This window comes from Scylla paramamosain, chromosome 39 (genome assembly GCF_035594125.1).
Source record: "Scylla paramamosain isolate STU-SP2022 chromosome 39, ASM3559412v1, whole genome shotgun sequence".
NCBI classification, from domain to species: Eukaryota; Metazoa; Arthropoda; class Malacostraca; order Decapoda; family Portunidae; genus Scylla; species Scylla paramamosain.
The window spans coordinates 6,815,001-6,837,500 of NC_087189.1; the positions used below are offsets into that span (position 1 = coordinate 6,815,001).

The 22,500-nt window shown below is 43.7% G+C and overlaps 1 protein-coding gene across 1 annotated transcript in view; it reads right to left on the reverse strand.

The window, feature by feature from the left end:
- The window catches only part of LOC135092129 (uncharacterized), an 81,715-nt gene extending 62,153 nt beyond the window's left edge, over positions 1 to 19,562 (reverse strand). The window contains exons 1-2 of the transcript XR_010262763.1: positions 19,131 to 19,562; positions 17,060 to 17,144 (exon numbers count right to left, since the gene is read on the reverse strand). The gene's annotated coding sequence lies outside the window, so the exon portion shown is untranslated. The remainder of the gene's footprint in view (positions 1 to 17,059; positions 17,145 to 19,130) is intronic.
- Positions 19,563 to 22,500: the final 2,938 nt, after the last annotated feature.

Sequence of the window (22,500 nt, forward strand, 5' to 3'; positions counted from 1 at the left end):
GCCTCTGGCGTTTTGCCTCTACTAATTGGGGAACTTTTTTTTTTTCTTTATGTAGGAGGGACACTGGCGAAGGGCAACAAAAATCCAATAAAAAAAAAAAAGACCCACCGAGATGCCGATCCCCGAATAGGGTCCAAAGCGGTAGTCAAAAATTAAAGGATAAGCGTCTTGAAACCTGCCTCTTGAAGGAGTTCAATTCGAAGGAAGGTAGAAATACAGATGCAGGCAGGGAGTTCCAGAGTTTACCAGAGAAATGGATGAATGATTGAGAATACTAGTTAACTCTTGCATTTGAGAGGTGGACAGAATAGGGGTGAGAGAAAGAAGAAAGTCTTGTGGAGCGAGGCCGCGGGAGGAGGGGAGGCATGCAGTTAGCAAGATCAGAAGAGCAGTTAGCATGAAAGTAGCGGTAGAAGGTAGCAGGAGATGCAACAATGCGGCGATGAGCAAGAGGCTGAGGACAGTCAGTTAGAGGAGAGAAGTTGATGAGACGAAAAGCTTTTAATTCCACCACATATCAAAAGCTTTTGAATCCACCACATATCAAAAGCTTTTGATAGAGTCTGGCACAAAGCTTTGGTTTCCAAACTACCCTCCTACACTTTCCATCCTTTTCTCTTTAACTTCACCTCGTTTCCTGTCTGACCGTTCTATTACTTTTGTGGTAGACGGTCACTGTTCTTCTCATAAGTCTATTAACAGTGGAGTTCCTCAGGGTTCTGTCCTGTCACCCACTCTCTTCCTATTATTCATCAATGATCTCTTAAAACAAAACTTCGTGTCCTATCCACTCCTATACTGAGGATACTACCCTGCACTTTTCCACGTCTTTTCATAGATGTCCAACTCTTCAGGAAGTAAACAGCTCACACAGGGGAGAGCAAACTTAGTATTGTTCGGTGCCTCAAAAACTCAATTCCTCTATCAACTCGACACAACCTTCAAGATAACTATCCTCTCTTCTTCATTAACACTCAGCTGTCCCTTTCTTTTATATTGAACATCTTCTGTCCGTCCTTTACTTGTAATTTAAACTGGATACTTCTCATTTGATCTCTTGCTAAAACAGCTTCTATGAAACTTTAAGTCGTCTGTCAATTTTCCTCATCCGTCAATGTATGGAATGTTTCAAATGTACGGGATGATTCCACTCACACCGTGCTTATAGGGAGGGTGGAATCAGAAGCTTTTCGTCTTATCAGTTCCTCTCTGACTGACTGTCTTCAGCCTTTTTCTATCGCCGCAGTGTTGCATCTCTTGCTATCTTCTATCGCTATTTTCATGCTAACTGCTCTTCTGATCTTGTTAACTACATGTCTCCCCTCCTTCCGCTGCCTCTCTGCACAAGACTTCTTTCTCTCATCCCTATTCTGTCCACCTCTCTAATGGAGGAGTTAACCAGTATTGTCAATCATTCATCGCTTTCCCTGGTAAATTCTGAAACTCCCTTCCTGCCTCTGTATTTCCTGCTTTCTATGACTCGAACTCTTTCAAGAGGGAGGTTTCAAGACACTTATCCCACATTATTTGATTTTTTTCTATTTGGAATCTTCTATGGGATCTGGTATTAAGTGGGCCTTTTTTTCATACAAATTTTTGTTGTCTTGGCCAGTGGTTTTTCTTGCATAAAACAACAACAACAATAACAACAATTACTATTATTACTAGCACCACCATTTCTTCTACTACTACTACTACTACTACTACTACTACTACTACTACTACTACTACAACTACTGTTACTACTACTACTACTACTACTACTACACTCCTGTTGTGTGTGTGTGTGTGTGTGTGTGTGTGTGTGTGTGTGTGTGTGTGTGTGTGTGTGTGTGTGTGTGTGTGTGTGCGCGCGCGCGCGCGCCAGTCTATGTGTATACAGGGTGATGTGAAGTGTGCAGTGCAGCAACATGAATCAGGTCAAAGCACTGGTACTTTCTTGACCACACTGTTGTCCGCTAAGCATATATAAATGAGGTACAAGTAACAAGAGCTTTGAGAAGAGCTCACTGTTGATGAAAAGGAGTACATTCATCAGAGACAGACACCGAAATATTTAATTGTATGACAGTACTCTATTTACCAGTCCATAAACTTTTCGAAGAAACGAAGTACGCTTTGCAGCAAGTCACTAAGGGAGAACAGGAGAGCTCCTACATCAATTCATTCAAAAAAAACAAAATCACAAAAAAGTTTTATCTTCAACAGTAACTTTATACATGAATGAATTTAATGTATCAAGGAATGAAGCCATCGCCTCCGTGGCGCACTGCCTGTCTTGAATGACTTGCCGCAAGTTGTACTTGTTTCTTCGTAAATCAAAGGATTTGATGAGCGAAGCACCGACACACCATTAAATTACGAGGTTCCTTTTAATTACAGAATTGAATTAATAAGAACCATCATGCACTTTTTGTGCCCGTATCATCATCTGCCGAGAAAGTAAGGGGCAGAGCCTGACTGACAAAGTAGAAACTGACTAGTCAGTACAAACTGACTTCCGTAATCATCATCATTATTGTTCATTATTGCTGTTGTTATTGTTGTCTTGTATGATCTTTTTTTAAAGTTTTATATAGTCTTATATTTGAAGCTTTATCATTTACAAACTCTCCTTTTTTCTAACAATCTACACTTTATGGAAGGGTATCAAAACCAGGAAATAAAAAAAAAAGAAAATGAGAAGAACGAGGGTAAATTTCGTTTGTAAATTGAAAAAAAAAAAAAGAAAACTCCAGTCTCATTATACTGCTAAGAGATAAGAGAAATAAACACGCAGAAAACGCAACTCGTTCTCCGAGACGTCGTACCATCGCTGTTTATAATCACTTGAAGAGTACATTGACGGACCAGCGTTCAGTAATATTTAGGAAGAGGCTTTGAGCTACGAAGCTGCCAGATATAAAAGACTCATCTATAAAGCCATCTTTGCACCATACTGTTGGTATATTATACTACCCTCTTCTCAGTAGTGGTGGGCATCATGTTCAACAACCTACTGGCAACATCGGCCATGTCCGGCCATCAGCTCTACCGTGTGGATGACATTTGAGAGCACAGCCGCCAGAACTTGCTGGCTAACGGCACTCTCCGCCATGAACGCCCGCTAGTCTCGAGACGTCTTCATGACACCAGTGTAACAGAAGGTCCTGAAGGGATTCAGATCTCCCGATCGTCGTGTGAACGTGGACATTTATGCATAGTAGTATTGAGAGACCACCCGATCAGAAGGTAAGCTCCGCCCTTCTTCGCACTGGAGTCATAGGCACCAATACACGTGACATTTACCTTGTGCCCTTGTAATTCAGAAGTCTTGCAGGTATGGCATCATTCTAACTTTATTTTTGATACATATTAAAGCTCATTTTCGATATATCAACTAACTTTGTACTGCAGATTAGATATTCTAAGGGACTTCAACATCCAAGAGGGTTTGGGTTTGGTAGCACGGAGCTCAGCTGCTGTGGCGTATACGATATAAAAGCTCGTGGTAATTGTTAAGGCGGGTTTGCACCGGGCAATTCGAGGCTGCTTTTAGCTGGGAATATGCAGCCGGGAGTGAAATGCAGCTGGGATTTGCTGAATTGCCGGACCAGCCGGGAAACCCCACTGTCGGTCTGATCGGCTGCCTTCTCGGCATTTTCCGGGTTTAAATGAGAATAACAAATTAGATGTAGGAGGATTATTGTTGGAAAGCGTTTTAGTAATAACCATTGATTGTACCATTACATACAATAAATAGAAAAAATAAATAAATTTATTCATAAAAATTTTAGAAAATAGACGCAGAATTACTTTGTTTACATCGTCAATGAGGCAGCCAGCGGCCACGCATGTGTTTACCAGAAGGTATCATGGGCATCACAGCCTGCAAGGCTATGTAGACAAGGAACGAGTCCACAATCACTGCTTCTTTGTTTATTTCTTCAAGCACAGCAAAATCGCAACTATAGCGACCAGCTCATCGGATGAGGACTCCATCTTGACTTTACTTTTTCTATGCAGCGGGCCAGCGGGCCAGCGGCTGCTCTCGACTTTGCGAATGCTTTCTGCAGAAACTTGCCGGCTGCTCCGGCTGGCTGGAACCAGCCGGGTGGCAAAACGGCCCGTGTAAACCCGCCTTTATTAAGGCCCGTCCACACGAGCATACAATGTCTGGCGAACTTTGTCCGTGGCCATACAAAGTCTGCAGACACAGCTGTAATGTTGTCCAAGCGGAGGTGTTTGGCCAGTCTGCCTTCAGGCGATGTACGGTGAGGCGGTACGATAACTGCAGCATAGTGCGAGGAAAGAAAGATGGAAACGTGCAGCACTATGTTGCATTATTATAGCCATGTGTGACGTTGATGCACGTCCTTCTTCAGCATCATTTAAGAAGAACAGTAAATCAAAGAACCACAAAAGTTTGAATCTACACATCTTCAGTGCCAGTCCCTGATTTTTCTGATTTTCTGATTTTATTTTCACGTCGATATTGACAGCAGATCCCATCTAGTTTCCTTTTTACTTCATCAATTGTAGCAGACACGCCATTCCGTTTCTTCTCGGTTATCGACGAAAGTGCTGCAGCTCTTTTAACTCTGTCCTTATATAGTTTACTTTCCACATTCCACAGGAAAGGATGTTGCCAGTACCATTCTTTCAAAAGAATTTTGTTGTCCGTACTAAGCACCTAGAGAACATATAGTTATTTCAACTAATCATTTAGCGTTACTTTTTCGACATTACATAAAGAGGGACAGACATAACGTCAATATTTTTCGCCAGAACTTGAGACACTGAACTTCCCTGCTGAACACAGTTCTGACAACTACTACCTCCGTCTTCATACAACTTCCTAACCAAGAAGTCTTTACATCATAATAACTATACATAGGCTCCTTGTTCACCGATTCGCTCACTCCGTGTGTGTGTGTGTGTGTGTGTGTGTGTGTGTGTGTGTGTGTGTGTGTAAACTAAACATATTCAGTAACAATAATAATGTTATATAATAATTTCTAAATGGCTTCTGGACTTGGCTGGTTAACCATGGATAGTATCATTGATCTGGCAGCGGAGTCACTCCATATATCACTGGCGTATTCACTCGACCTGTGCCACGAACTTTGTCTGCAGAGGCGGTGTCTCTGCCACCGACGCTATTTCTTGCTTGTGCCTGCAGACAGTGTATGCTCGTGTGGACGGGCCTTTAGTTTCACTCTTTTCCTACTAATTTTGTTGTACGTACTAAGCACCTAGAGAACATATAGTTATTTCAACTAATCATTTAGCGTTACTTTTTCGACATTTCATAAAGAGAAACATTATTTTTTAAGACATGTTAGAATGTTGTCGACAAGCGTAAGCAAGAGACTCCCTCAGGTTCTATGCTTCCATTGTAAAACCTTTAGAGGTACAATAATTACATCAAACTGAAAATCGTGTACGATAATGTTTACTTTTATAGATATCTTAAATCTGCAGTGTCCTCACAGACACGTATAGTCTGATCGCCGTGAGCAACTTAGCCCCCATCAGCAGACCGTCATGATGAGTGCCGCGTGGTAACTCGCGCCTTTCTACCGTCTTAAAATTTTAGTGTAACACTTTTCAGACTCTCATTAAAACAAGATCAGTCCGCAGTAGTTTTTAGATTGATATCAGAAGGTGACAGGGTGCTCAGTGACAGGTGCTCGGTACCTGAGACTGAGAAGGGTGGACAGCAAGTTACAATGTTTACTGGGCTGTAAACACTACTTCTTGCCTATTCTGATCACTGTTCATTAGAAAGCTATTCCTGAGTTCAGTTCCTTCATAAATATACTAAAAGAACGAAGAAATATGTCTATCTTTCTTTCAATTACAAGAAATATGCAGGCGTAGGTGAGGAGGGTAGCTGATCAGGGAATGGCGGCCGCCATAACATTCTTCTCGCTCCTTTCAAGGGCCCCTTGCACGATTATATGCATATTCTGTGGTCAATGTGCCATAAAAGGACATTTCTTACTTCCTTCATGAATATACAACCAAGAACGAAAAAAAAAGTATATTTTTCCTTTAATCGCTGGAAATACGCAGGCACCGGTGAGGGGGCTGGGGATATGAAGATGCGAAGCGGCCATTGGTGGATGGAGACTAGGGACAAGGCACAGAGTCAAGAAGCAACTACTTACAATTGCACGGCAGTTACTCTCACTTCCATTACAGCGCGACTTTAGGGAGGGACTGCTGTGGAACAAAAAGAAGCATCATTGTTTTTCCCCCTTTTATGCAATAGTAATTCATAACACATTAAGAAGATGAGACTGGTGTGTCTTTAACCACAAACTCCAATACTGGCTGAAAGCACCAAACTGCCGCTTCAGAAGTACTACCATCTGTTGCGTCGCCTGTTTGGTCATCTGCACTCATTTCACCCAAAGACTGCGTATGCTTAAACAAAGTAGTAGTGGTAATAAAAGTAGAGGCAGTAGTAGTAGTAGTAGAAGTGTTTATAGTAGTAGTGTCTGTAGTAGTAGTTGTTGTTGTTGTTTATGTTGTTGCTGCTGCTGTTGTTGTTGTTGTTTAGCGTATTAGTAGATTACTACTGATGACTTCGTATTCCCATTTTCTTTGCAACTACGATCAACGGCCATCATGGAACTTTTCAACGCGCACGAGGAGAGAGAGAGAGAGAGAGAGAGAGAGAGAGAGAGAGAGAGAGAGAGAGAGAGAGAGAGAGAGAGAGAGAGAGATTAAACACCAGCAATACAAGGCGAGATTCACATAACTGGAATCCTAACGCTCATCTTCGACCTCGTATACACACACACACACACACACACACACACACACGACTGAGGTAATTACGGCGTTGGCCTTAACAAGCTGAACCTCTTTCCGGTAATACGGCATGTGTTATAATTACTCGTCTTCACTGCTGTGTTAGTGTACGTAATTACTTCACCCATCCAACCGCCTCCACATCACCCTGCCCCTTAAACCTCGATGCCTCTCTCTCTCTCTCTCTCTCTCTCTCTCTCTCTCCTTTGCCATATTCTGTAGGTTCAAAGCATGGGATCAAACATAAACGATGAAGACACGAAAAAAGGCAAGAAATACAACCTTAAGACCATATTACAAACCACTTCTACTCCCACTTCCATTACTCTCAAAAGGCTCCAGCGGAAGTGTGTTTTTTTTTTTTTATATGTTTTTTAGTGACAAATTAATAAGATTTCTACATTATTAACAGGAGAAACACCCTTGAGAACCCTGTCAATCATCTCTTTGGCGTTGGAAAATAGTCGCGGTGAGAGAGCAGAGTCTCTGCATACAACCTTGGTCTCACATCTTGTAAGGCGGACACTCCCAGCATTCTCCTGCATCGATCACTTCTAGATAACCCAGATTTACTGCCCCGGCGTCTAGCACCTCAACAGTATCAACTTACTTACACGTGCACATTTGTCGTCCATCCTGATGTATAACGTTTCCGCGTGTGCTTTCCTTAACACTTATATTCACATGAAAGCTCTACACGTCCCTCCTCTGCTGATGAGAAGACGCCATGTTGGTTTACGTTGCTGATGGTTGGAATGTGAGTTTTTCTGTATTTCGAACGGAATAACTTTAAGCGCACTAAGTGTTATTCTTGCAGTAATCATGTTCTGTATTTCATGGAAAGTCTTTTTCCGTTTATTTTAGTTTTAATTAATTTCCTAGACATTATTTCTCGTATGTATGGTTTGAATTATTCGTTTTCAATGGAAGTCTCTCTCTCTCTCTCTCTCTCTCTCTCTCTCTCTCTCTCTCTCTCTCTCTCTCTCTCTCTCTCTCTCTCTCTCTCTCTCTCTCATAAAAATGAAAGAAAAAAAACAAATATTTACTTTTATAAGACTTTTAATACACGAAAATGCAAGATTAATAAATAAACAAAACCCTCTCTGGAATTTACAAGCTTCAAAGAAAACGGAGGGTCACATAATCTGCCGGGACCAGTAATCGAAGCCTCTGAGTCCTTATTAGGCAAGACTCGAACCCTTGGAACCTCGCCACCAACCCCACACAGTCAGCAGGATCTAAGGGGATGAAGGAAGGGGGAGGGGACGGAGGAGAGGTATGAAGGAAGGAGGAGGGGAAAGAAGGTAGCGATAAGAGAGGAATAAGATAAGAGAGGTGTAAAGAAAGTGGGGGGAAGGAGGAGGGGACAGGGGGAAGAAGACAGCAGGAGAGGAAGAGGTATGAAGGAACGGGTAGGGTGAAGAAAGAGGGGCAGGAGAGTAAGGAATGGAAATCAGGAGAGGAGGAGAGGTATGAAAGAAGGGGATAAGTGAGGCGTTCCCGGCACCCTGTTTTGTCCACGCCCAGACTCCTTCCATTGATAAAAGCAGAATGTTGCACTTCAGTTTCTCCAGCCACCTCGTTTCCCGGCCTTCTTCCTAATCTCTTCCTCTTCCTCCTTCATTCCCGTCATCTCTGCTCCTCTTCTTCCTCCCCTTTTTCTCTGTTCTCTCTCTGTGCCTTTCCTATTACCACTTCCTCTTCTTCCTCATTCACTTTCCCCATCATCTTTCCCTTCTTTCTCCATTTTCCCTCTTCCTCCTTCTCTTCCCCTTCCTCTTTCCCCACAATCTTTCCCTTCGTTCTCTATTTTCTTCCTCCTCCATTTCCCCACTTTCCTTCCACATGTTTCCCTTTCTTCTCCATTTTCTTCTTCCTCCTCTTCCCTTTTCTTTTTCGCTATCATCTTTTTCCTTCTTTTTACATTTTCCTACATCCTCCTTTCCATTTTCTCCTTCCCATATCACCTCTCCCCTCCCAACCTTCTCTACGTCACAATCCCCTCTCCTTCCTGCATCTTCCCCCCTCTGAACGCTCCACAGGGATGGGTGGATGGGGAAGAGCCAAAGGGATGGGCGGCACACGTTCACATAAAGTCTTCACATGGTAACCTTGGCATCACATTCAAGCTACCACATTCATATAACTTATCTCCCAATTTGCATTTATGTCACTTGTAATTATAGCCATTATCTACGTATTTCCTTTCCTTTTTGATGTATTAGATATGCTTTTTTAATCCTTTGGTTACGTGTTTTTTTTTTATTTCCGCTTTTAATTGTACATTTTTTTTTTCGAATTATTACGTGGTGATGAACTCCAAATATGACATTTAATAATTTCATTCCTTTGTACGTTATGCAAGTCCGTGCCTTTCCTTTACCGTACGTGTTTGTTTGTACGTGTTTCTGAACGTTGTACTGTTACCTTCGTGCCTCCTGTCATCTCAATGGGCAACCTCCGTCAGTCTTACCTGCGACCTGATTTACCTGACTTACTTTATGAGTTTCATGGAGGCACGTGCATTCATCGCATCTCAGTCACACACACACACACACACACACACACACACACACACCTGTGCCTGACACCTTCATTCTCCCAGTAATGAGCCACACAAGCGGTGCCTTCAAGCATCAAGACAAAAGCGGCGCCTCGTTACCTCACCTTCACGTGTATTAATATACATTTACCCTTACATGACCTGACCTCGTTACTACCGCCTCGTTGACCCTCTCCAGGAAGGTCTGCGAATGGCACTTATTACCAACGCCCTCAAGTTGTTACTCAGACTCATGAACATTGAAGTGGCAGTAGCACACACGCAGCTGAAGCACGCGAGTGTTTTGTGGCTACTGCCTGCAGGAGTGATGCATGGCGTGGTGCTGACCGGACCAATACTCAATGGGCTCATGCCTGCTTTCTGAGACAATGGACTGAAAATATATAAATACTTTGTGGTCTTTATCTAAAAGAATAATGTCTGTATGACTGCATGAGGCTCTACTGTGAGTATGGAAATTATGGCTCCAGGAGGCAATAGGATATGCTGCAGGGATATTTTGTGGCAGTTTTATGAAAGACATGATGATCTGTATTTGTTTACTATTAAGAGAGCCCGGCCTATGACGAAGCCGCGGAGGCGGCCTAAAGGTCACGCATTCTCTCCTTATCAAGCAGGGAATTGAGTCAAACAGGACCGGGACGTGATCGGAGTGTTGTCTTCCCTTCCAGTCACTCCCTCTCTCGGGGAACGTGACTGATACTGACGGAAAAAAAAAAAAAAAAAAAATTGCTGAATATGAGCTTCCTCTTCCTCTGTCAATACGTCATTCAGTCCTCCCAAAACAATGTGCGCGCGCGTACACACACACACACACACACACACACACACACACACACACACACACAATGTCTTTGCACTTTCTAGTCCTTTCTTCTTTTTTTCTCTCATAGCCATAATTCAGGTACCAAAGTAGAATGGATTGTACGACACTAAGGCAATTATTGGTCTGCTACGAGTACATCCGGTGAAAAAAAAAATGATGTTTGGACGGAAAGAACACAACACTGGCCATGGAGGAAGAGCATCCGTCAAGTCGTGCCGCGGGAGTCTGGTGAGGGACGCAAGAGACTTCACCTGAGCGAGAAGACTGAAGTACGTATAATGGGTAAATGTTACAGACAATGAGAAGTGAGTGATCTAAAATGCATTGGTGGTGACGGTGACCAGAAAAGGGAAGGTCTGGTGCCTCATAAGACGACCGCGCCACCACCACCACCACCACCACCAAAGCACAATGAGGGATTAGCATACACTAATACAAGACAATTAAATCCCCCCTGAGGAGTAATGTATCCTAAAGCCCCACCACGTCTCCACACGCCAGGCCGCCATACACCACCTCCACAAGGCGCCTCGCCCTGCCCGCGCTGCCGCCTCCCGAGCACACGTTATGAAGCCACTTACGTTGGTTTAATTAACTAGACTACAGTCCTGTTATGAGCGTCGCTTTCCACTCCACATAGTAGGAATTACCTTTAATGTTATACCTACTACCTGGTGCGAATAGAACCCTGGCGTCGGGACAACTTCTCCATATGAAGGTATAAAGAAGAGGCAGCAGAAGTTGTGGGGTTTTACTCTCAGCCCAGCCTCAGTTCGGTGGGGCAGCAGTGTCTTTAATCTGTCGTGGCACGGGGCACGTGACAATTTTTTCCACTATACTCATAAGTCAATCGTGAGATCCTCTGGTCTCCCGCTGGTATCATGATATGTCTTTATAGTGAAAGTCACACACACTGCTCCGCCTCCGCCACGGCGCTGTGTAGAGGTGGCGCGTCACCTGGACTGCAACACCGAAGGCGATTTAATTTACCGGTGAGTCAATCCTTACACCTTGTTTTGATATAGGCTGTGTTGGGATGACCCAATTTAGCTCCGAGGCAGCTGCTATTACGTACACCAGGTCACATTTGGTCTCTACCAAGGTGATCCAACTTACCAGTGCATCAACTGTTCAGTACAAAACATTATAAACAGTTTTTTTATGCAACTTTTTCGTACGCCGCAAGGGAACTGCAATTCTCTGATTTCCTTTCATTCATTCTGTCCTCGCTTTAGGGACTGACACTTCAGTGAGCCTTTTTTTTTCGATTTTCTGCTGCCTTTGGCCGGTGCTCCTCTTACATAAAAAACAAAAAAAATAGTTAAGTGTCAAAGCCGGAGGTTCCTAAATGCGCTAATCATGGTACGCAATCACGACGTAAGAACTATTAAATTTTGTGAAGTCCGCGTTGTGCTGTAGGAACATTAGGATCAAAGTGTCCTTGACGTACCTTCTTGCAGGCAGCGCAGCCCAGGGAGGGTGACGGCCTGTCTCCTTCTAATTGATTCCTGGGCCGGTGAATTATTAGAGGTAATGGAAGCCCGTGAAGAGAAGGAGGCAGGGATGAGGGAGCAGACCCTAGTGGGTGACTGGAGGAAGCTGACGACGAACTATTAATGGGTGATTGGCGGGTGACTGACACAGCGAAGAATTTGCGCGGCAGGTAACTGGTGGGAGTGTGGGGTTGCGTTAGCTTTGGGGGACTGCAGCCATTACTGGATGAGCCAGAGAGACGGTGGATGAGTAAGTTATTGGATGAAGGCCGGGACGGGTGACTACGGTGAATGAACTGTTCGTGATGGGTGAATGAGCCGCAGCGGGTGAGGAATTACTGTGGGTGAATGTCGACAGCATGTTGTGGTGAGTGGTTATTTTGGGACAAATGGAAAGGTGGAGTGTTTGGTGATGCTTGATAAACTGAAATTGCGTGAATAATGAAATATCGGCAGCAGACAGACACAGGCCGTTATGACGTGGTGGTGATGGTCGTGATGATGGAAGCGGTGGCGGTGGTGGAGGAACAAATTATTACGAGGGATGATTAACGAGGGTAAGACTGGTGAACACAGTCATTCTGGATAGTGGCTAGTGCAGCTATAAGGATTAGATCATAACTAAGTAAGATTAACGAACGATACTTTGATCACACCGAGGAAGATTAACAAGGATGGGATGACTGTTGGCACCATTGACCTGTTGATTGATACAAGACGCAACAGATACAGGTCGCCGCGCTCCAAGTATAGTGGCACGAACGTTGACGTAGCGAATGGGGACAACACGAGACAAAATTAACAAGTGCTTTGCTGTACAATGGGACGATTTGCCACTGAAACGCTAAGGTTGGTGTTGCAGTCACATTACATCAAGAGTGAAGATTATATCGTGGTAAGTTGGAGAACCTAATTCTGGTACCAAGATACACGATTCAATCTGTCCTTGTTTAGTGTCATGTTGTGTTTGGAATGGTAACTCAAATTCAAACTCATATAGTAAGAGACGTTGGCTTTACTCATTTTATGGGGCAGCATCGTGTTGTGCACGAGTACTCTGATATTCAAACATCACGGACCACAGAGAAACATCACTTACGGGAACGAGTTAAGTGAGCCTGTATAGGGTGGGACAGGCGAGTGAGTGGGATAAATGAGTGGGTGGAGCAGGGTAGTGGGTGGAGCAGGGTAGTGGGTGGAGCAGGGTAGTGGGTGGGAGTAAGTAGATGGGACAGGGAGTGGGAGGGAGAGTGAAGTGGGTGGGACATGGAGTAGGTATATGCAGCATGGACGGAAAACAACACTTATGGAGCCATGACACATAAATGAAAGCAGTAATCAAAGCACAGCAATGTATGAGTTTTGTATAAATGAGCAAATGAATAAATAAATAACGAGTGATAGGGTGTGAATGAAAGGATGACAAGCAGTCAGACTGTGTGCCATGCTAAGTTAGGCAAGCCATGAACGAGACAAGTCAATTGCGACACAAACATTCAATTACAATGTTTTGACAGGGACACCCACGGCCTGGAACTCGATATTTCGCACGAAATGCATAAGGCATCACGCTCTAATAAATGCACCAGTGACAAACGTGCAAGTATAGATACCAACGGACTAGAAACTAACTTTACACTTACACCAAGGCGGTACAACCCGTCATTACTACCTCAAAAACGCTACCAACTTAAAAATATTCAACCATTGTTCAAATGATCAACTATAGTTGAAACAACTATAATCATTAACGAGCATGGAATAGAAATCGAAACGCAACAAAAAAATATTTCAGTCTATAAAAGGAACATTCAACAATAATTAAAATTGTCAGCTGTAGTTAAAACAATTGTATAACCATTATTCTTGTTAGAGGAGAAATCGAAACAACGAACAATATTTTGATCTTCAGAAAAAAAATAAAAATAATAATAATGATAATAATAAAATAAAAAAATAAATAAATAAATAGATAAATAAATAAAAGACAGTGGCTGCAGGCCAAGTGAGGTCAGTCAGTCATCGGACAGATTGATGTTTGGCAAACCATCACAGTGATTGTTCGAGATCTTGATGCGGTGGCGATGGTGTGACGCTATGCCCGCCAGGCACAGCTCTCTCACTGCGGGGTCACTCACGACAGAATCATGGGTCACAGGTGACAGATGCCATGTTCGAACTTTTTTCCAGATTTCTTTGCTCTTTAAGGTAAAATAACTAGTCCTTCAGGTAAGGATACCATTTTTTTTTCCTTTTTTTTTTTTTTTTTTACCAGGAGCACGTGCAGAGTGTATACGCTGCCAAATGCCGAAAGTGTGAGGGTTGCTTAGAGTCTGGCTTGTATGAGCGTATTATGCTTTGGAGAGGCACGCTTCTCTATGCAAGTCCTCACTTCAGCCAGATGTGCATTGATGGGGTCTGTACTCGTGTTCTGTGCTTATCTGCTTACTTATGATTACTGAAATAACAATCCCGTAATTCATGTAATATGATCAGATTGTTTTCCTTCAAGTTCTGTACTCTCATTAGTTTGTAGAATGTTTTTTACACTTTTAGAGCACACAGCAATTACAATTCTTTGCGCATACAACAATTATGCCAAATTACGCTACCTGTTTCCGTTTCCATTGAACTGTGTTCCGCCTGGTGGCAGCGCCCACGTGCCCACCCATGACCTGCTGGCTCCTGCTATACTAGACGGCCCGACATTTCCTCACAGCATTGTAGGAACATAGCCTGCATGCCCGATAGGCTTTAACTGGCAGAGGCACATCCCTTCAGACACTGCTTTTATAGTGTGGAGGTGCCAAGCCACGCTCACACCGGCGGGTACACTTTTAACGTCGTCCAGTGCTCGGTCCAGGTAAGTGTGAGGCAGGATCTCTCGGGAAGGCAGCGTGCGGTAGATACGACATCTGTGCCTAGCAGGAAAATACTTAAGATTTTCATTTTGAGAATTAGTGAATGATTGAATAAGGATATAAAACAAATACGCAACCGAGAATTAAAGTATCCGGATTTGTTTTGGGACACTGTCCATAACGTCAGTCTCTACGCTGAGTATTACGCGACAGTCAACCGAGTGGATCCCTTTCTCGACTCAAAATACATTTTCTTTCAAATCAGGATCATTCAATTGTCTATTCCATTTTATCACACTGCTGTCATTACTTAATGACACTAGTAAATGAGAATTTAAAACACTGCATTTGATTATGTACATACACTAACTTGCTAAAGTCTCGTTTGTAAAGTCTCCTTTGAATGAATACAGCACAATTTAAATCACACATGACGAAAAAGCATCACAAACAGCTGATCACTACAATCCATTACCACTCGATTACAGATCCTTCGATTACAGATCCTGAGTCAGTGTTACTCCTGCCCTAAACCAGCGACATTAAAGCATTTTGTACCCCGCACTGTCGGCGAGCACAGAGAACAATCCATCGGAATTACAAACATGGGAGCAAGATACATTCACCATCATAATTATGTAGTACCTCGGAATCGGAACGCGTCAACAGCTCATATGGAGATCCATCTTCATTATTGGTTTCGTCCGCGTTCGATACTGATGCACGGATAGCGTCTCCATTTAAAAAACGACGGCGAATCAAACCACCATATTGCTGAGTAAAGTCTTCCCTTGCAGCCCCACACTCAGGGAACTTACCCATTTGGTTGTGTGTCCATTTTCTTCATCTCATCCACACACGGGGACCTTTAGGGTGCGTCCACACGGTCATACAGTTACCATAATCATAAGGCGAAATAGGATGACGTCATAAGAGTTGAAACAAACGGAGGAAGCTGATATGGCAACAAACAGTGGTACCAGGTGTAGTTGTATAGATGGCTGGTGACATGAAACCCGTGGTCAAGCTGTACAACTGGGCCCTGAAGCAGCTGTTAGGTGCGAGGAAAACTACTCCCAATATTGTTTGTTACGTAGAGTCAGGCTACCCGACGCTATACTTCATCATAAACAACAAATTTCTTAGAAAAAATGTGGAGTGAGAGTCACGTATGGATGATGATTCACTTTTTGTAATAATAAAACTTATGGCAGCAGATACATCGGTAGGGAAGATCGTGGGTGACATGATAACAAAAGATGTGCCAGATATGTCTGTGATGTTAGAGAAAACTAGAAATTGTGTTAGGGAGTGAGTCTCTTACGTCTAGATGTATTGTATACCGTGAGATCATCGCTACTTTGGCTACACACGTTATTTTCACCCAAAAACAGCCGATAAGCGAATTCCACAGGCTAGAATATACAAAGTTTAGAGTGTCTGACTACACCTTAGCAATAAAAACAGGCTGTTGGAACTGATGAGGGCGGGACCGCTTACCAGTAGAGGAGCGCCTTTGCAGGTGTGGTGACATCCAGACAGAGACATGTGGTTGAAGAATGTCACCGCACAACACCTCAGACAAGCATATGATTACCACACACTAGGAAATCTACTTGCAAATTTTGATAATGATGTCACTTGTAGAGTAATCTATGATATATTGCGAGTACCTAAGTAAGATGTGCGTTGTTTTTTTTTTTTTTTTTTTTTTTTACGTGTAGTGTTTAGCGTTTTTATATATCATGTGTTCAATGTTTCTCATTTGTTTAGTATTTTTATATTCCATGTGTTCATCTTTTAAGTTTCATGTGTTTAGCGTTTTCATGTGTGTTTTTGTCTTGTGTTTAGCGATTTTATATTCCATGTGTTTAGTGTTTTTGTGTTGCGTTTAGTGTTTTTGTTTCATTTGTTTAGCGCTGTTATGTATTTCATGTGTTTGGTGCTTTAATGTTTCATGTGTTTAGCGTTGTGTGTTTCATGTGTTTAGTGTTAAGAGTTTCATGTGTTAAGAGTTCCATGTGTTTAGTGTTTCACGTGTTTAGTGTTTCATGTGTTTCACGTATTTAGTGTTTCATGTGTTTCATGTGTTTAGTGTTTCATGTGTTTCACGTGTTTAGTGTTTCACGTGTTTAGTGTTTCATGTGTTTCACGTATTTAGTGTTTCATGTGTTTCACGTGTTTAGTGTTTCACGTGTTTAGTGTTTCATGTGTTTAGTGTTTCATGTGTTTAGTGTTTCATGTGTTTAGTGTTTCATGTGTTTAGCGTTGTCTTTCATGTGTTTGGTGCTGTCTTCCCCACGATGAAAAGTTACTTTCTGTTAGAGAGAGAGAAGTTACTTTATGTTTAGAGAGAGAGAGAGAGAGAGAGAGAGAGAGAGAGAGAGAGAGAGAGAGAGAGAGAGAGAGAGAGAGAGAGAGAGAGATAAACATAGGAAAATACAAAATATTATAAGACTACCTCATACAGTGAAATCTAGTCCACAGTTCTGTCCGGGACGGTATTCTTACTTACCTCATAATCAGAATGTTCCTCCACAGCTGCCTCGCTGGTGTGAGGATCGACGTTTGAGAGAGATGTCCTCATTGTGTCACCATCACTGAGGAATGAAAGGTTATCACAGCACCACAATTTGGCAGTGTAAACGTCATCCGTCCCAGTTCCTGATTTGCGAGAGTTTTGTTCCAGCCTCATTTCACGTCGGTGAAATTTCACGTCGGTGAAATTTCACGTCGGTGAAATTTCACGTCGGTGAAATCGGTATCCAATTTCTTCTTTATATCCCCTGTAGTAACGGAAGCATACATCTTCTGCATTTCCTTTGTTATTGCTGTTAGAGCCACTGCACGTTTATTTCTGTCCTTATAAAATTCACATTTAAACATTCCATAAGCAAGGGTGTTCCCGGTACATGTCAATTAATTGTGTGGTGTCTTGCCTGGACCAGTGGATGTTTGAAGGTTCTTTGGAAACAGTAGAGAGACGGCATGACGTGATTACGATGCACACAGACCAGAAATGTGAAGGAAGTACCTAGGTCCAAGGAAACATTTAGTGCTTCACACCACCGATCAGACAAGGCGGTTTCAAATGTTTCTCTCAAGTGAACTCATGGGTAGCCGCTCGTTTATGGTTGTCCGTCGTTTCCCTACTTCAGAAGTCACCTCCGTGCCCGCCATTCAAACTGGCAGCTTGTGTATGACAACGGGATATGGTAACAGTGTTTGCCCGTCTGGCACTGCTCGATAGTGTGGACACGCTTTTTTGAAACTACGAACACCAACAGTTTATAAGGCTCCGTTCACATTAGCGGGCAATCCACGCGGGCAGAAGCGAGTTGTTTGCCCGTTGACGTTTTCTTCGCCTTTGCCCGCGGGCAGATGAGTAAACTGCCCGTGATATGAGAGCGATTTCATTGGGTACTGCCCGCCGAGCCCGGCAGTGCGTCGCTGACAGACATACGAGGGTACAAATGAAGCTTTGAAGCCATGACTATCAGTTTATTGGGGATTTATACTACGTCTACACCAGAACATCACGTCTACCCTTACCCCCGGCAAGAATCGAGTGGTCGAGAAATGCAATCCTTCACCTAACTGAACTTTATCGGCACAGTCATGCCTATGGCAAGTGAAAATGGACATATACAGAACCAGTCTTTACACCTTTTTTTTTTCTCTCCACTTTGTCCTTTTTCTTTTTCAGTGACAAAGTATTATGGTACATAGTAACAGCTTCTTGCTGTCCTTTTTGCTTCGCATGTTGTCATGCCGCACAGTCTTCTTGATTACATTACACGAATACACTGCCTGGCTGCACGTCTGCTCGCCTCTGACTGTGCCAAGCAGGGTGGCAGGCGTTGCCAAGTGGACGTCAGTTTCTGTGTGCCCGTGGGCTTTGGCCGGTGATGGCTTGGCTTTGCCCGCTGGTGTGGGCAGATCCTACACACTTTGGTGCTTGATGCTGACGCCATCATCGCTCCTTAACGCCTCCCATGGTTAACTGGTAACAGTGTGTGTTCGACAGACCATCAGATGCTTGTCTCTCTACCTGTCTATCTTCCAGACAGAGGTGTTGCCGATGACGTCCAGTTCATTGCAGGATCGTTCGTCTTAACCACTGACTCCTGTCAGCCGGAAGGTTAGACAGGTTCTGCCCGAACACCAGATATGCATGGCTTCTAAACTCCATATGCATCCACTTCAGTCTGGCAGTGACGTACTGCTGGGCACGGTGGGCAGCTCTTATTTGAAATAGCTCAGTCACCGTTACGGGCATTTTACTTACCTGCCACAGGCATGAGCGGTGAATCCGTCAACGGGCTGACTGCTCGCTTCTGCAGGCGAGCATGGTCTCCAAGTGGTGAAGCTACCAAACGTTAAGTAGGTCAAGTATTCTCCCCATAACATTACAAGCAGAACCTAGCACAATATAAATATACAAGCCCCACCCAAAGTTACCACGCAGCGCTATTATTTGCCTTACTGCATGGTTGCCTCCCGTTAGTTACCCTCCTGCCCACGGGCAGAATGCTTTCAAATACTAAAAGAAAAGTAACATCGCTGTTACTCAATCATTGCGTTACCTGCAGGTGATGGTCGGTGGCGTGAAAACCTTAAGAAGTGTCTGTGGCAGCGGCAACTAACAGGAACGGAGTATGAAGCCGTGTCCACACTCTCGGGTAGAGCCCGACGAGCACTGATTGGTGAGTGGGTTTCTCTCGCTTTCTAAACCCCCTTCCACACGAGGGGCAAATGCACGGCGGGCAGACACTGTTACCAATTTTGTGGTGTGGATGGTGGTCACGTGTAGATGACGTCATAGACGAGGAAACCACGGGCAAACCGTCGAAGTGCCCGTGCCAGTTGTTGAGGCACTGGATGGGAGCCTGACTAGGGACCACGTTGCTAGACTCACGATGTTACAAGTCAACACCGTGCCCTCCGTGGGTATCTGGTATGTCAATTGTACACTAGCTGGCAATTGTCCTGTCTGTCCAGATGGTCATGGATAACTGGACAAGGGAAGCAACCCAGCATTTAAGATTTTTATAGGGGAACCGTGCGTGTGGAATGTCGTGTGGATATAGAAATAGACAAAGGCCACAGCACTGCAGAAAACAGAACACATGAACAACAGTGGTTGGTCATTGTCTCCTGCCCTTTTTTCTTGCACATAGCAATAATTATCATACACAAAGCTATGCGTTTAGCTTTGACGGTCCGTCGACGATTCTTACGTCCTTTATCGTTTATCCTGTTGTACTGAACACCAAGTTAAGTCCACTCGCCAACGTTGCCTGACGGCTCTTACTGCACTCTCTGCACTGCACTCACTGCGACTCTCTGCCCTCTGCCCGGTGTCTGGTCCAGGTCATACGCTCGCCTGCCTGTGCCTACTGCCTGACTTAATTGGACTGTTTGATCTGGTAACAGCTGTAAGAGCGAGAGAATTCCGGGCAAATTCGAGTGCCCGCCGTGCGTTTGTCCTTCGTGTGGAAGGGGCTTAAGCAGTATTATTAGATGAGGTAAAGGTGCAAATTCCCTTTTAGACAGAGGGTCTGTCGTTACCGGGCAGTGTCTGCCTGTAGTATCTATTCTACACCGCTCGAGAAGTGATTCAGTCGGGCAGTTGAAGTAGTTCAGCAGACATTAAGTGGATTGAGGTGTTAGGGTGTGTCCACACGGTCGTACATCGTCCATCGAACACCCTCTGTTACCAGCTAACAATGGGAAGCGAAAAGGAGCTCTGATTACGTCAGTAGCGAGCACCCCATGTTCGTAGTTTCGGAACATCGGACACTGTCTGGAGGAACAGAGGCGCGGAAATTCGACATTACCAGGCGTAGGATGAACTTACTTGTTTATCGGATGAACTGAAGCTGTTAATTGATTAGGTCTCACTTGCCCTGTCAACATGGTTTTGTTTGTCTTGTTGTGCACAATGGTTATGATGTACCGCAGCAGCAACAACCACCTGTCTCCCAAGCCCAAACTAAATACCAGCGTGTTGCCAGCGGACATCAGCCTCAAAGATTGTGTGCCGGTCTTCGCCGGGTGAATGGAGTAGAAACTATGGTATACAACTTCATCTGGTACCACTCTTTGTTGTCATAACTTCCCTCGTTTCAACGCTTATGACGTCATCCTGCTCCGCCTTGCGATATGGTAACCGTTTGTCCGATAGTGTTCGACCGTGTGGACGCACCCTTAGAGCTGTCTGACCATGCCCTGCATCATGAAGAAAAATAGCCTTGTTTGGGAAACCTTGTGTGTTGCGCACTCACGTCCAGCTGCTCGTTCATGTTTGCCTGTCGTTTCCTCGCTTCTGACGTCACCTCCGTGCCTGACACTCACCCTCCCCAGCTTCTGCATTCCAATGGAATATAGAAACTGTTTGCCCGTCGTGCACTGCTCGATAGTGTGGATACTGCTTCATATATATATATATATATATATATATATATATATATATATATATATATATATATATATATATATATATATATATATATATATATATATATATATATATATATTTTTTTTTTTTATTTTTTTTTTTTTTTAGTGTAGGAAGGATACTGGCCAAGGGCAACAAAAATCTAATAAAAAAAATGCCCACTGAAATGCCAGTCCCATAAAAGGGTCAAAGCAGTGGTCAAAAATTGGTGGATAAGTGTCTTGAAACCTCACTCTTGAAGGAATTCAAGTCATAGGAAGGTGGAAATACAGAAGCAGGCAGGGAGTTCCAGAGTTTACCAGAGAAAGGGATGAATGATTGAGAATGCTGGTTAACTCTTGCGTTAGAGAGGTGGACAGAATAGGGGTGAGAGAAAGAAGAAAGTCTTGTGCAGCGAGGCCGCGGAAGGAGGGGAGGCATGCAGTTAGCAAGATCAGAAGAGCAGTTGGCATGAAAATAGCGGTAGAAGACAGCTAGATATGCAACATTGCGGCGGTGAGAGAGAGGCTGAAGACAGTCAGTTAGAGGAGAGGAGTTGATGAGACGAAAAGCTTTTGATTCCACCCTGTCTAGAAGAGCAGTATGAGTGGAACCCCCCCAGACATGTGAAGCATACTCCATACATGGACGGATAAGGCCCTTGTACAGAGTTAGCAGCTGGGGGGGGGTGAGAAAAACTGGCGGAGACGTCTCAGAACACCTAACTTCATAGAAGCTGTTTTAGCTAGAGATGAGATGTGAAGTTTCCAGTTCAGATTATAAGTAAAGGACAGACCGAGGATGTTCAGTGTAGAAGAGGGGGACACTTGAGTGTCATTGAAGAAGAGGGGATACTTGTCTGGAAGGTTGTGTCGAGTTGATAGATGGAGGAATTGAGTTTTTGAGGCATTGAACAATACCAAGTTTGCTCTGCCCCAGTCAGAAATTTTAGAAAGATCAGAAGTCAGGCGTTCTGTGGCTTCCCTGCGTGATATGTTCATCTCCTGAAGGGTTGGACGTCTATGAAAAGACGAGGAAAAGTGCAGGGTGATATCATCAGCATAAAAGTGGATAGGACAAGAAGTTTGGTTTAGAAGATCATTAATGAATAATAAGAAGAGAGTGGGTGACAGGACAGAGCCCTGAGGAACACCACTGTTAGTAGATTTAGGAGAAGAACAGTGACCGTCTACCACAGCAGCAATAGAACGGTCAGAAAGGAAACTTGAGATGAAGTTACAGAGAGAAGGATAGAAACCGTAGGAGGGTAGTTTGGAAATCAAAGCTTTGTGCCAGACTCTATCAAAGGCTTTTGATATGTCCAAGGCAAAAGCAAAAGTTTCACCAAAGTCTCTAAAAGAGGATGACCAAGACTCAGTAAGGAAAGCCAGAAGATCACCAGTAGAGCGGCCTTGATGGAACCCATACTGGCGATCAGATAGAAGGTTCTGAAGTGATAGATGTTTAAGAATCTTCCTGTTGATGATAGATTCAAAACCTTTAGATAAGCAGGAAAT